A 15,214-nucleotide genomic window follows, 5' to 3' on the forward strand; every position below is an offset into this window, starting at 1 on the left:
CTGCCCCATCCCTGGCACTGTTCAAGGCCAGGCTGGGGCTTTGAGCAACCGGATCTAGTGGAAGGTGTCCCTGGTCATTAGATGATTCTTAGGGTCCCTTCCAACCCAAACCCTTCAATGACTCTGTATTTCAATGATCTTCCAAAACAGACACCAATAAACTCTCCCAGATGTACAAATGCCACTTGACTACTAAAAGGTGAATTAAGGAGGGAACTTTAAGAGGTAATGACAACTGATGCTGTAGGTCAGGTTAAAAAAAAATCAAACATTAAATTTATTCTATTATTGTAAAATGCTGCTCTTCTACTTGCCCAAAGTTACCAGAGTAAGAGCAGGGTTTATTTTTCCTTTTCCTTTTTTTTTTTTTGGTGTGTGGGTTTGGTTTTTTTTTGTTTGTTTTGTTGGGTTTTTGTTTGTTTGTTTGTTTGTTTTTGTTTGTTTGTTTTTTGTTTGTTTGTTTGTTTGTTTTTTGTTTTGTTTTGTTTGTTTTTTAACTCATGGCAAAATCTCAGATTTCTTACTGATTTAGCCTTCGAGGAAGTCCATTTTCATCTCTCCCATGTTACAGGCAGAACAGACTGGCAGAAAGCAGGTGACCAGACCAAATAATGCAGGAAGTCAGTGGTACAGACTACACAAACCCCAGCTCCTGCTGGCACATCAGAAGTCTTTTTACTGGAGTTCTTGGATTCTGTGTCAGTAATAATGAAATACAATCATATTTCAGTTGATAAAATGCTACATAAGAGGTTAAGTGGTTCATCCAGGTCCAAACTGAAAAATAAATTCTGCATTGTTGATATTAAGATAACTAGTTTAGTGACTAAGTGATGAATCCTCTGGATAGCCATAGGAAATCATCTTGTATTTGACTTTGTGAGGCAAAACAGAAGGACTTATTAAATCTTTCATATAAGAACAAGTTTTTATAACATTTAAGAAAATGAGTGGAAAGGCCCACTCTTTTGCTGAAGAAAAGCTTTGCTGCCATGCTAAGGAATCCATCTTATAAAGAAAGTTCAGCAAAAAGACATTGTGGGAAGAAAAGGAAAAAGCAAAGGAAGGAGCCAGGGAAGGGAGAAAGCAATTGGAGATGTAAATGGCTCTTCTTAGTCATACCTTTAATGATTAGCTAGACCAAAGATTAGAAGTAATTGAACTAGCTTTTAGTCAACAAAAGATGCAAGTAGATTGTAAAACAGAGTGGAATTATATTAGTTCACACAAAACCAAAAGTAATTAGTGTTTGAACAGTGCTTAAAAAGCAGAAATTGCTATATAAATGTTAATTATTACTATTTGTTTCAAATAGATGCAGCAAACACAATCTTTTATATGCCTCAGGAAGTAAAAGACAACAAAGCAAAACTTAGTAACAAGCTCCATCATTTGGCTGGGACCTATCAGATCGCATTTGGGAAAATACATGGAGCCTTATTCCGTGGCTGTCTCTGAAACCTGAGTGTTTCATGTGAAGTCATAGGCGACTGTCTATCTCTGTAAAGGCCTATAATCGGAGAAATGATTAAAAAAAACCAAAGCCTACCCAAAGCAACAAGCTTGCTAGCTCCACCAGTGTCCACAGAATAGAGAAGGAGACCACGAGTTTCAGCAGCAAGCAAACCATCTTGATTTTGGGCCACACAACAGTTCCTGAGATGAAGAGACAGTTATGTGTAGTGCTGAGAAGAGAGACTCTGGGAAACAGCACCAGTTTCTCTTATGGCCTGCTGTACCACTAATTTATTGGGTGATCCTGGACAAGACATTTAACCTTTTGGGCCCATTTTATGAGAAACAGATAAAACCATTCTCCAACTGTTTCACAGCCAAGTAAAAGGTCTTTTTTGATGCTCTTAAGCATGTCATTTCAATGAATAATTTATGAGACATATCACTATTAAGAAGATGTCCGAGAGAGTCTAGGAGTCTAACAAGAAACTTATGTGGTGAGATCATACAGTTTCAGGATGGATTCTGGGCTATAACATGCTAATGATTTGCAAAGATTATTAGGCTTGTTGGAATCGTGGACATAAAAGAACCCTAAAGTAAAGTGCTTATCTACTTTTTTTGCAATAAATTTTCTACCTATTTCCTTCCTACCTTGGCAAACTCTGTTGCAAAGAATGATAAATAGCAGAGGCCAAATCACTTCGAAAGTTTTAAAAATCGCAAGGGATAATTCAATTACAAAAAGTAATTTGTATGAAAGAAATATTTTGCCAGGATATGAGCTAATAAAAACCCTATATTTAAGCTCACGATTTTCAAGGCAGTATACAAATGTTAATTTATTAGCACTTATGTCTGTAAAGGAAGCAGTACAGATGGAGACAGAGGAGATAGCAACATCCTCAGTCATATGTTCCTGGAGCCAAATGTCTCATTGTACATATCATTGCCCAAGTGAAGCTGGATCAATGCTTGCATCTGTTGGATGCAGAAATCTGCAGGAAATCCAATTGCCAAGAATCCTTTAAACATAAGTTTGTTTTCACCAAAGTGCAGGCTCCTGGGTTTGAAAATGTCAACCTCAGTAGAAGAATGGTTCCCTTTTTCAATGTTTCTGATGACAAACCCTGCTTGAGATGTTCCCTCCTGCTAGGGCTCAGCCACCCTGCTGCTTCCTGCCTCCCTGGGGATACTGATGCAGCTGTTCATAAAACCACAACATAAGCAGATCAGGGAAATAGTCTGGAAATTAGAAGAAAAAGAGCCCTTATCTGCCAAATCCTTACCTTTTTATTTTTGTAGCCTACCCCAACTTTAATCGAGCGAGATTAATATCAATCTGGTTTTATAGGGGCATTTCACAATTAGATGCAAGGCTCAGGCATGAGGAAATAAAGTGGGGTGGGAAGGAAAACAGATTAAGATACTCTTTTCTATCATCTAAGTTGGCAGATGGAGCTGTTTCCACTTTAGGTCATGCATTCAGTAACTTGCCTGACCTAAAATTCTGTATTTCTAACCAGTTCTCATGCAAGAGAACTGGGGGTTTCTAATAACCATTCTAGTATATCTTTTCCAGCACTGGCCCCTACCATGCATGGGCAGGTGTACATTTTGTGACTCTGAGAGATAGTATTGCTCCCTTCCTTGACAAGAGAGCTGCTGCTGCTGCTTCATGGAAGCTGCCTTGCTGAAACCTCTTGGTCCATGTCCACTGCTCATCTATTCCTCCTCCTTGCTTACAGAGAAAGGTTCCTCTGCCCTTAGTTGGAATTCTGTTGAGACTTTATTCTCTCTGCCATATCTTTAACACACTATTTTCAAAAAGAGTTGAAAACTGATGTAAGCAAACCAGTTTTATGCAGTCAGCATATTTTTCCTCCCTTCACTTCTTTGTTTTCTTTCCTTTTTCTCTTTTTTGTCCCTTGTATTTCAGTAGCAAATGTTGGTATCCTGTGTAGGAAAAATAAATGTCAAAAAAAAAAAAAAAAAAAAAAAAAAAAAAAAAAAAAAAATCTTTCTTACTACTTTGTAGCCTTCTGCTTTGGAAATTGTACTGTGTATCAGCTATATCTTAAGGTATTCCACAAATCACTAGTTTTCTCCCTACATTTCTGACCAATGAGGACTGAGTCTGTTGTGTCATCTCCTGACTGGCACTGAGTTTTACACCACCATGGCTTTTGTGAAGTGTGCATCTGATCCAAAATCCTTTAAATAACTTGGAAGTATTTTCCATTCATTTCACTTGGGGACTAAAATGGGGCTTTATAAGCTCAGCTCTCTCTACAAAACCTTTTAATGTTCACTTTTATGATATGGGCTGCACTGCATCATATTTCAGTCTCCAAAAGTGTCAGCGCTGAGGACAAAAAGGAATGAAATTAAGAAATTGGAGTCTTTTGAAAATCTCCTTTTCAGGGTGAGCCAAAATGAAACTATGAAGAAACATGTAAGAGAGCACATTGGCAATTTTCTCAGACGTAACCTGTGACCTTGGGAGCTGCTGATTTGCCCCCATGGACCGTTGAGGGGGCCTGGATTTGATGGAGAAGGTTTTTCTCCAAAATTAGGCTCCTTTCTGACATAATAAGCATAGTGCCTTTTATGATTAAAGCATTTTAAATTTTTTCTTTCCATGATTATATGTAGCTGGGGTCTGGAGCAGTCCAGCCTTCAAGCTGTCAATAAACACATTTAGTGTCGAGTTGGGTCATTAGGCCTACAAACAGGTTGAACCTAAACACTGAGGTTTTTAAGCTGATTTCTTGGTAGGTAAAGAGATATTTATATTTTCATTTAGTTTGAGTGATACCAGCACCTGCCACTTGCTCTAAACAGCAGTTAACCCATACTCCAACTCCCTCTGTCAACTCCTGTTGATGAAAAGCAAAGCAGATAAATTAATGGCTCCCCTGAGAGAAGAGAACCGAGAAGGCTCATGTAAACAAACACCTCACAAAATACAACTGTATTAATGGGAATGGAAATGAAAGAGAAAATGCCTCTCCCCATCTTGACAGGCACAGCAGGCTGGAGGCAAACAGCCACAATGAAGCTAAAGGCAGGGAACACATACACAGGCTCTTTGGAGCTCACTCAGTGGCCATTAGTGCCAATGGAAATACTTCAGTCCAGCTGACAACAGTGGCAGCTTTTTTGGAGCATCTGACTTTCTAAATGTGATGCCTCCTCCTCTAAACTGGCATGGACACAAGGTCCTGCTTCTGGGAGTTGCACCCTTCAAACAGTAATTAAAAGTGAAAAGAGGTGAAATATGTGATTCTTTTAAAAATCTGGTTCACTCTTAGGGAAATATAAAGGATGATCCATGCTTCTTGGCTTCTTCCCCCACCTGAGGGTAGGCTTGGTATCTTCAGCTGCTCTGTCTCAAATGTGCTGGGGGCATGGGGCTGTGACATAAACTGAAGAACATTCAGCTACTTCCTCTGTGAAGGGATAATGTTACGACACTTAGATATCACAGACTCATAGAATGGTTTGGGCTGGAAGGGCCCTTAAGATTATCTAGTTCTAGCCCCGCTGCCATGAGCAGGGACACCTTCCACTGGAAGATGGTGGGGATGACAATCTTTCAAAAAGCCAAATGTGCAGGTCAGTTGATTGAGCTCTAGTCAGGGGACAAATCTAATTAAGAGATTTTTTTTCCTCCCATCTCTGTGACCTTCCTCTCTCAAACATGCTTTTCCCCTTTTCCCTGTAATGGGAAACTGGATTTTAGTTTCTTTTCCTGTAACTGCTTTGGAGTGGTCCTGGGCACCACAAGGCTTGTGCACCTCAGTCTTCCAAGGCAGAGGAATGTTTGCACAGACAAAAAGATTAAAGCAAAGACCTTTTCCCTGTCTCACCCTGGCTGGTCATTTTTACCCATGCACATCTCTTTCCTTGAGATATCACTTGCATAAGATGCTTCGAGAAATGAAAATAAATCAAAAGTGGGGTTTTTTTTCAGACCAGGGATCCAATCTGGCTCCCCCTGCTGCATGGTGGGACTGGGTATAGGGCAGCCAGAATCTGCTGCTGGCCAAAGCTACAGCCTAAGGAAGGATTTATGAAAGAGAATAATGCTGTGTTTAGGGCAAAGGCAGGTCCCACATCTGTGTCATCCTGCTTTCCTATTTGAGATGGTAACATAACTCCTGTCTGCTCCACATACCCAGAGGTTGCAACATCTGGACTGAGGGTATGAAGAGTTTTGCCAGACTGGAGGATCTTAAGCGCCTTTTTGCCTCCCTCACACCTCAGCTACTCCTGGAATGTGGAGGAGAAGTCATAGCTGAACTTTTTCAGCTAACCTGAGCTTCTGTTAGGCTACAAATTGTAATTTGGTGAGGGATGTGTGTAAGGCGGGGTGAGCATCAAAGCAAGGAGCTGCAAGTGGAATTCTTATTCACATGTGTTTTGCCTCCTACCCTGGCACTGCTTATTGCCTGTGCGTTGGCTTGGACCAGAGCCAGCGAGTCAAACAGTGTTCTCTGTGTAATTATACTTAATGGAAACAAGCAGAGGTCCCACAGCCTAGATTTGGAGAGGACTTAAGTAGTTGCCTCTGAAGAAGAGCTGGGAAGGAACAGGCCAAAGTCACAGGCAGAAGTGACAGTGGAAGGGCTCCATTCATAGCAGGAGCATGTGGTCTAGAGGCTATGGTGTGCAGCCAACTCTAGCATCAGTCAGTGCCTTCTCTGGCACTTTCTCAGATGGTAAATCAAGAGCAAGAAGGTGAACCAAGTGGTCATCATGGCCTGCTAAGGAGCAGGCAGCTGCAGCTCTGAAAGCACATGATATGATCAAAACCAAAAAACACAGCCCAGGGGTGTGACAAGAGGTGATGTGGCTGTACTTGTGGTGACATGGAGTATTTCCCTTCCAGACTGGTTTTCCACATCACCCTTCTTCTAGAGGTTAACGGTCTTATAAGGGCAGCAGCAATAAATAAATGTGCCTAACCTGGAGCCTCATTAGTGTAAAGCCCAGCGTTATATATTATTTATTAACTTTTTTATAAACTGGGTTGGCACAAGGATGGAAGCATGAGCCTCCTTCCACCTTCCTTTCCACTGTCTCTGCTGTGACAAGGGCAGGAGAGCAGCTGGGCTAGAGCATATTTTAAGCTCCTGATTTTATGCTGCTGTGCAGAGCTGCTCTCAACATGAGGGCTCAGCACAAATGTACAGGGAAGGGGCGATAGGATCACAGACAGACACTGTCAAGATCCTGGCCTAAGGCAAACATGCCTGTGGCTTTCTTACTTCATGCTTTTCAGCTCAAATTAGCTTATCTGTGTCAGAGAGGGCAGCTGTTCCATGGGGGGAGGAGGAGGGAAGGTGTAGATCACGTATCTGACTCCAGAATTTTGAAAAAGAAGTAAGTGTGGTGGGAAAGGGGCAGAGACAGTGGCTGAGATCCCTACCTTGAGCCCAACACTTTTTCCCATGGGACTGCAGAAAGAGAAACACTCCAGGGAAAATGCTTAAGCGGTGCATTAATTATGTCAATATTATTAAGAGGCCTCTCTCTGTCCCTTCCTGAGCTGACATTCCCACCCTTTTCCTGCCCTTTGTTTATTATAAACTGGTATAAGAACTCTAGCAGATTTCCAGTTGGCCCAGGGTCTTATATAGGCTAAGGCTGAAATTAAACCATTTCACTAAGACATAAGAAATGATCTCAGTAATTTTTAAGTTTGGAAATGAATGTATCTAAACTTAACCCCCCTCTTCCCCCAAACCCTCAAGCAAACAAACAAGCAGATAGCAACAAAACCTGTAAATTGCTTTGATGGTTACATTTATTGCTAGACCAGAATGCTAATAATGTATTGGTCCTCAACCACATTTTTCACCAATCTAATCTGGGAACTCAGCTCAGCTGAAGTCCAAGACACAAATGAGATATCTACATTAGTAAATTAAATATTTTATTACAGCAAATAACTGTCTGGGACTATTCCCTGGAACTGAGGTCAACTGGCATGGAAAAGCCTTCATCTGTATAAAAAAACCCTCCTAGGATCCGAAACAGGGTGATGTAGTCTGCCTTTTGGGACTAGTTCCTGGCCTTTGCTGATGCCTTGTTCTGCTCACAAACAGTACGCCCAGGTCAAAACCTTGCTAAGAACCTCTATTAATTGCTGTTTAGATGCTATTCAACAATATGAACAATAACCCCTTGGTATTGTTTCATTTACTAGCATAAGCAGAGCCAAAATTGCGTCTTGCAAAACTGTAAGGAAATAGGTACTTCCATATTTACAGTAGTTTTCAGATCCTTTTGTAAAAGAAAATGTTCTTCTTGTGATTATGAGTTAATTATGCAAGCCCTGAAGTAAGTGTGATCTCCTGTTCTTAAACCCAGTCTAGCATTGCCTTTCAAGCTCTGCATTCCAGAGCTTGAAAGAGCTGCATGTTGGTAGTCTCACAGCTGGCAGGCTCAAATGTAACAGTAATTGAGACCTTGGGGTTTTTTTTTAAGGAAAACCCTTCTTCTTCCCTTTCCTCCCAAGATTGTTGAACAGTGTAATTTTTCCCAGCATTCAACTGAATTTTCTTTCTTCCTTCTTTTTTTTTTTTTTTTTTTTTTTTTTTTTTTTTTTTTTTTTTTTTTTTTAATTTAAGAGGAAACAAAGGCAAATTAAATGAAATTAATCTTTCATTAGAAACCCATTGATGGAGAAGATATCATTTAGAACAGGTTGTCTGGGAGTGAAGGCAACATCAGCCAGAGAGGAAATGCTGCCAACTTACCCTCCTGACTCTAAGCTCTGATTTTGAGCTATTACATGAAGCTCTGCAAATCACCAAACAATGTGAACAATAATGAAGGCGTGTTTAAGAAAGAAAAATGCCATTTGCAGGAGGATTACTGGATGTGAATGGTCTCCTTCCCAGCTCTTGGCAAAGAACGAATTGCAACTGCATTGTCGTCAAATCAAATATTCCTACAGCACCCCTAGGGATTGTTTTGCAATTTTGTTAATATTTTAAAAGCATCCCTTGATCTCTCCCATGCCTGCCTGCAGCTATGATTTCATTTTGCTCTGAAACAGATGTCTTCTCTTTCTCCCTTCTCCCCTCTCTCCCTTCAAGTGTTCACCTTAATAAGGTACATTATGAACAATTGATTTTGAAGTCCATGAGCACATGGAATTCAACAGGAGACAGACCACTTTAATCCTGCCATATTTGGAGAACTGGCCTTTTTGCCAACACTGGTCAGACATGAGTCTTTTCAGAAGAAAAACAAGAAAAAGCAAACAAGGAAACAGAAGCTTTCTCTTAGAGCCACAGGACAGATATGCAAAGCCATGACTGTTTAGAGCACCTTGGTGGCCTGATTCTGAAAGCCTGCCTCCAAGCTGAATTCCCAATAATATCTTAAATTATCTACAAATTACACATTACATGAGGGACAAACACTTTAGCAGGTTTTGCTGGGCTAGGAAAAGGGGTCATGGTTTTACACTAAAAGACGGTCAATTCAGACTAGACATATGTAAGATGTCTTTTAAAATGAGGGTGGTGAGAGACTGGCACAGGCTGCCCAGAGAGGTGGCAAATCCCCAATCCCTGAAAACATTTGACAGGTTGGATGGGGCTCTGACCAACCTCAACAAGTTTAAGATGTCTCTGATCTTGGCAGGGGAGTTGGACAAAATGGCCTTTAAAAGATCCCTTCCAACCTAAATCATTCTATGCTTCGATGTTTTTTCAATGAAAACTGAGTGTGCTAGTACTGGAGTGGCATACCAACAAATGAATCAGAGCCTGGGCTCTTAGTACATTTTTCTGTGAAAGAACACTTATCAGAGTCCTAACCAGACCAAGGTTACCTACCCTAGCGGCATTTATGTTGCTGTTTATCTTCAGGATGGTGGACATAGAGGTGGAGTCCCCCTGAAGGCCAGGGCTGTGACTTTGCTTGACATCTGCAAAGTGCCATCCATCACGTGAATTTATTATGACTCTCAAGATGACAGAAAATGTGGCCCAGGCAGGTCAAATGCCCTGGCCCTGGCCGAAGCACAGGCGGCTAAGTGATACTATTCGTAGCAACGACCCACACTCCAGCCTATCCATCACGATAAAAAGGACTGGCTTGTTTTCTGGTTGAGCCCTTTCTACTGATTTCCATTTGTTTTCAGTAATTTTGTGGTTCTCAGATGTGGATATCACACCAAGGTAAACAGGAACGTAGAATAATTAAAGGACTTAGTGCTCATTAGTAATAGAGGTTTACTTGTTGAGCTGTCCGTGGATGAATAAAATTATCTTACTCATTAAAAACGCCCACAAAATTACCACGGATGATGTGCCGTAAAGCAGAACTGTGATTGCAGCGGGAGAAGGAGAGGTATAGAGGAAGAAAACAGAGGGATGTACCCATGTGGTGAACCACTGGATGCCTCAGCTGGCAGCAGAACCAGGGACTGAACAGAGATCTTCTGTTTCCCAGCCCAGACTTAGCCTAAGTCTTGCAATTAGGCAGTTTCAAGCTTGAGATGTTTATGCTTTTCTGTCACTGCAGAGTAAGCATTATCCACTGGAGAGCATGTTTTCATCCCAAACTTGCAGGCTTAACAGCTAAAATTTTTCTTTTCCTCCTTTGCTTTGTCTTGGCTTTTTTCCCTCCTGGTTAGGTGTATTCAAATATGCAGATGCTTCAATGAACTGAGGAGTGGATTCAGAGGTGACTTCACCTCTGAAATGCTCCTTCTAAATTCATCTAGTAAGCCATTTTCTTTAACTGTCTTTTAAATAAAACAGAGCTGGATTGTAAGGTATTTCTTTTTATCTGTATTGCTCTTCAGGTCTCATTTAATATATAGACTCAAGACAGAAACCGTCAGACATATGTTTTGCTTCTCTAGAAAGTTTGATGGCAGAGGACTGGGCAACTTTCTGCAGTCAAAGGCAGCCTGGTCCACAGAGTGACGTAATTGTTGCTATTTCCGATCAGCTGGAAAGACCATCCAAAGACAAACTTTGTCTCAGAGAGGCACCTGCACATCGTGACTGGGTTGTGGAGATGCGGAGATTTTTTAGGTGTGGTCCTGTTTCATGGCTCTCCTGGGTTGGACACTGTTGGTCCCAGGACAATGTCTGGACATCCTGCCGGCAGGGATGAAGTCTAAGCAGGAAACACTTTCTTATCATCTGGGGAGAGGAGGTTATGCAGAGGCTGGTGGAGCCTGTTCATTTGGCAGGCACAGAGGGAGAAGATGACACATACTTACCAGGGGAAGTTAGGAAGAAACCTTCGATGGGTGCAGTCTCCTTAGAGCCACCAGGGAGTTTTCCTCCCCAAATCAAGAGAACCAGCTTATAGTACTATGAAAGAAACAAACAGGACATGAACATGCATAGGAGCTTAAAAAAATCATGTGTGCTCCAGGATCTGAACTCTAAACAGGAGAAAAATTTGAGGTAGGAGCTGTAAGAGGCAGTAAAGGTTGCCCAAATTAGGAAGAGGCTGACGTATTGGAAATAACACACAGCAGAACTGTGAGCTGTGTACCTGGAGCATTTGTTTCTTAAAGGCTCTGGCAGCCTGAGGCTGGCAGGCCCTGATAACCACTTGTGAGCTGGCTGATAAATGGGTCAGATGCATTCTGTCACGCTTGGCTGGGGATGCTGGCCAGGAAACAGAGAGGGGGATTGGTGTGGAGTAGAAGGTCCATGTAGCCCATGCTGTTTGTGTCACTGCCCTGTGAGTCATTGCTGGACATAAAAAATGGTACCTCAAAGAAGAGCCTGGAAAAGACCGTGCAGTGAAGATAATCAGCAATGCCTACTTCAATGGGATGTTTCTCAAAGTTCCCTTAACTATGACCTGAGCCACTGAAATGCATTGCCAGAGTGACAGCAGGATACTCATGTAGTATTTCTATCTTCTTAATTATACCAGAAATATGACAGATATTTTTTTTATTGTGTTAAAACAGTAACAGCAGCAGCAAAACCTAGTTTTTGTCTGTTAGTTTAAGGTCAGGAAGAGGGTGTACATATTCTATAATCTGTTATGGGAATACAAGAAAAAAGCGAAGGAGACTCTCAGGGTTTGTCCTGGTGCATTAGAAGCTCTGAGGTGAGGGGGAGTTGGCTTAACCTATCCAGAAAACTTTGTTGCCTTGTCCCAAAAAAGCAAATGTTGGACCTAGCCCAGTTCAGTTGAGTCCCAATGATCCCAGTGCAGGACATGTAAATCCAGACTCTATTACTGATGCAATTAAAATGATTTCATTATGTCTCTATAGTTCAATACCTGCAAAGGACTGTCTGAAATTCTGCTTCTACCTTCCATATCTGTAAAACAGGAGGTATTTTTATCAGCAGATCAGAAACAAGGAGTATTCATTTCTGTATATGTGCTCCACAGTGCAAAGCATAGGCCAAGGTTATTCTATTTCCTTCATGAATTATTCCACATCTTTCCCTCTCCCAAGGACAATCACGCCTCTGTAATTATAGTGCTGCTGCTTGTGGATGGGTATGAAGTTGTGGCACCCTCCCTGGGCAGGTGGGTTGGAACTAGATGATCTTTAAGGTCCCTTCCAGTCCCTTGAGGCTAAAGGGGAGAGAATATCAAGGCTCAGCTGATCTCAGCAGACGTCTCAGCTGCTTTGTTACTCCCCAGCATTTTAAAAATAAACCGTGATGGGGTTTATTTCTACATCACAGTCAAGCTACAGAACATGAACAATCACAGGAGTGGTGATGTTTTTCTCTGCATTTGATTTAAAGTGTTCCTAGGAGTACAGATGGGGAAGGTGGAGTGACCCCTTTATTTAATTCATAGATTGGTGTCATCACTAACTCTTTACAGTTTGCTACCTTCTACAGCAGGGAAGTGTTTGTCTCTCTCTACATGACTGCTAAGAGCAGGCGTGAAGTGTTTCACATATCGTTAAGTGGTTAGCAAAAGTATATCCATGTGGATATACTTATGTAAAGCTTAAAGAGAGTAAGTGAGAAGAACTGGTGCATTAAACATCTGCAATAAATGTATGCAGATAGTCAAGCAGTAAAAAACAAAGGGGTTATAACAGTCCAGAGGAATCTGAAGGATCACAAGAAAAAAAAAATAAAATGGGTATCAGTGCCACTATTTAATTTAGAAGAAAATTTGATTAAGAAAAAGGAAAATTCTGATTAACACAATGAAATATTTTCCTAATGATCAGATCCCTCAGGGAAGTCAAACTAAAAAAAAAAAAAAAAAAAAAAGAAAAAGAAAAAAAGAAAATGATGATAAAAAAATTAAACATCTGAACCTGAAGTGACCTGAGCATGAGAAAGAACTTGTGGTGCGGGTGACCATGCACTGGAACAGGCTCGGCAGAGAGACTGTAGAGTCTCCCTCACTGAAGATATTCAAGAACCATCCAATGCAATCCTGTGCCATGTGCTTTAGGATGACTGTGCTGGAGCAGGGAGGTTGGACTCACCCAGAGCTCCATCCCAGCCTGATCCATTCTGTGATTCTGTGACTCTCAAAAGCACTACAGAAACAGAGGGTTGTTTCTCATAAAAATGAGCACTTATGTTGGATTGGGGATGAAATAGCCTGGTGGATTCTCTTCCACTTCTTAAGTTTACTATACTGTATCATTTGCAGTGGGGCTAGATAAATCTGTACCAATGCAAAAGCCTGTCTCTGTTTCTCAGTAACCCAAACCAAGGAGATGTGGACCAAGCTCCTAACCACTTTAGCACCACCTAGAATTTTAATGGAAAGAGAAAACAAGTTGCTTTCAATCAGCAGAGATCAATACCCACATCACAATGCTGAGGTACCCTCCAGACAACCAGAAAGCTTCACTGACCCAAAGCGAGTCTGAATTCATAACCTCAGCATTGGGAGATCAACTCTCCGTAAGGAAAACTTCTGAAATGGCAGAACTTCTGTACAAGTCTCTCCCTGACCCAAACATCTGCTTGTTACTTGGGTAGGTGTGGTCTAGATTTCTTACTCAATGATTATTCCCAGCAGTTTGGCCCTTAGTAACCCTTAACTTATGACAACAGCTGTTGGAAGACAGCCCAGGAGGATGATTGGATTGATGGCTTGACTGAGGGCAGGAGATGCTTCTCCTCGCAGCTTTAATGGAGAGGAGAGTCAGGGCCACCAAGTAACATCACTAAGCTTCAAAATATCCCAGTGTTCTTGCTTTTGTAAGGCACACACATTGGAGATCTGGAAAATGTTAGCTTGTTCCAGCTTTGTAGTACCCTCAGGGAGGAAGCAAATACTCTGCGGATTCTGAGGATGTGCAACTCTAACTGCACTAATTCAATAGTAGCAGTGAGTCAGGGTGAACAGACCTACCACTACAGTGAGGACACCAGAATGGAGAGGCATTTAATTGACAGATGTGAAGTGCTTAGCATTAGTGGAGACAGTGAAATACCACATTTGTGAGCAGTAACGCAGACTTTATCTGATGTACAGTACATCTGTGCCTTAAATTTCCTCCAGAGCGCAGCTGGGTGTTAATCCCCTTTTCTTGTTATACCCGTCTCTGGCAGTGAATACACTTGTCAATTAAAATATGCTCTTTGAAGTTATTTCAAGCTTTCCAGAGTAAAGAATTGTGAAGTCTCACTATGACCCAGGATTAATTAAGAGGGGCCAAATTTGATCTCATTTATGGGAGTGCAAATGTGTTGTAACGCTGTTCCCAGCCTAGGAAGAGAAGACGTTTACTGTTGGTTGGTAATTTTTTTTTCAATATTTCATCAGAAAAAAATAAGGTAGTTTTATTCTTCAGCTGGTAGTCTGTGGACTCCATGTGGATTTCAGTGGTGCACAGCTGCAAGTACTTTCTTTAAAATAAACCCAGGTCTGAGACAACTTTGGGCCACAAAGATGATCACAGAGCTGGAGCACATCTCTTGCAGTGACTGGCTGAGAGGGTTGGGGTTGTGCAGCCCGAAGAAAAGAAGGCTTCAGGGAGACCTCAGGGCTCCTTAGAGTACCTAAAGGGGCTAAAAGGGAGCTGAAGAGGGTAATTTGACAAGGGCATGGAGTTACAGGACAAGGAGAATGCCTTCAGACTTAAAGATGTTAGGTTTAGATTAGATATTAGAAAGAAATTATTTCCCAAGAGGGAGGTGAGGCTCTGGCACAGGTTGCCCAGAGAAGCTGTGGCTGCCCCATCCATGCAGATGTTCAGGGTTGGATGGGGCTCTGAGCAACCTGATCTAGTGGAAGGTGTCCCTGCTCATGGCAGAGGGGTTGGAATGAGATGAGCCTTACTGTCCATTCCAACTCAGACAATTCTGTGATTCTATTCTAAGTTACCCAGATAACTGTAAGATGTAATCTGCTGAAATACTTACCAAAAAAGGGAAAATTTATCTGATTTATATCTGTCTTTTGAAATGTTTTATCTCTGGGCATCTCTGGACTACATCTGTGCTAACAATCCTTCCACTGATGGTGTGAGTGAAATGAACACAGTATTGAAAATCAGACCCTCATATTCTGTTTTGTGCTTTTATTACATATGCTCTGCCAGAATCAGATGCAATTAATTGCTCATATCTGGTAACGATTTGCTGTATAGTAAGATATTATTTAGAATCATCATTACTATATATTGTGTCTCCTGGAGAAGGATGCAGAATCCAATATTCAAAGTGGCTCTGCAACTGCATGAAAGCTCTCATGACAGACTGGAGAGAGTCACAGACAGTTCAGCATCAGATGCATATACCTCCTCCATATGAATTGAAAA

The 15,214-nt window shown here is 41.5% G+C and overlaps 1 protein-coding gene across 1 annotated transcript in view; it reads right to left on the reverse strand.

Annotated features, from left to right (window-relative positions):
- Positions 1-15,214, reverse strand: part of TENM4 (teneurin transmembrane protein 4) — a 600,742-nt gene that overhangs the window by 357,298 nt on the left and 228,230 nt on the right. The window lies entirely within an intron of this gene.

This window comes from Prinia subflava, chromosome 3 (assembly GCF_021018805.1).
Source record: "Prinia subflava isolate CZ2003 ecotype Zambia chromosome 3, Cam_Psub_1.2, whole genome shotgun sequence".
Lineage (NCBI taxonomy): Eukaryota > Metazoa > Chordata > Aves > Passeriformes > Cisticolidae > Prinia > Prinia subflava.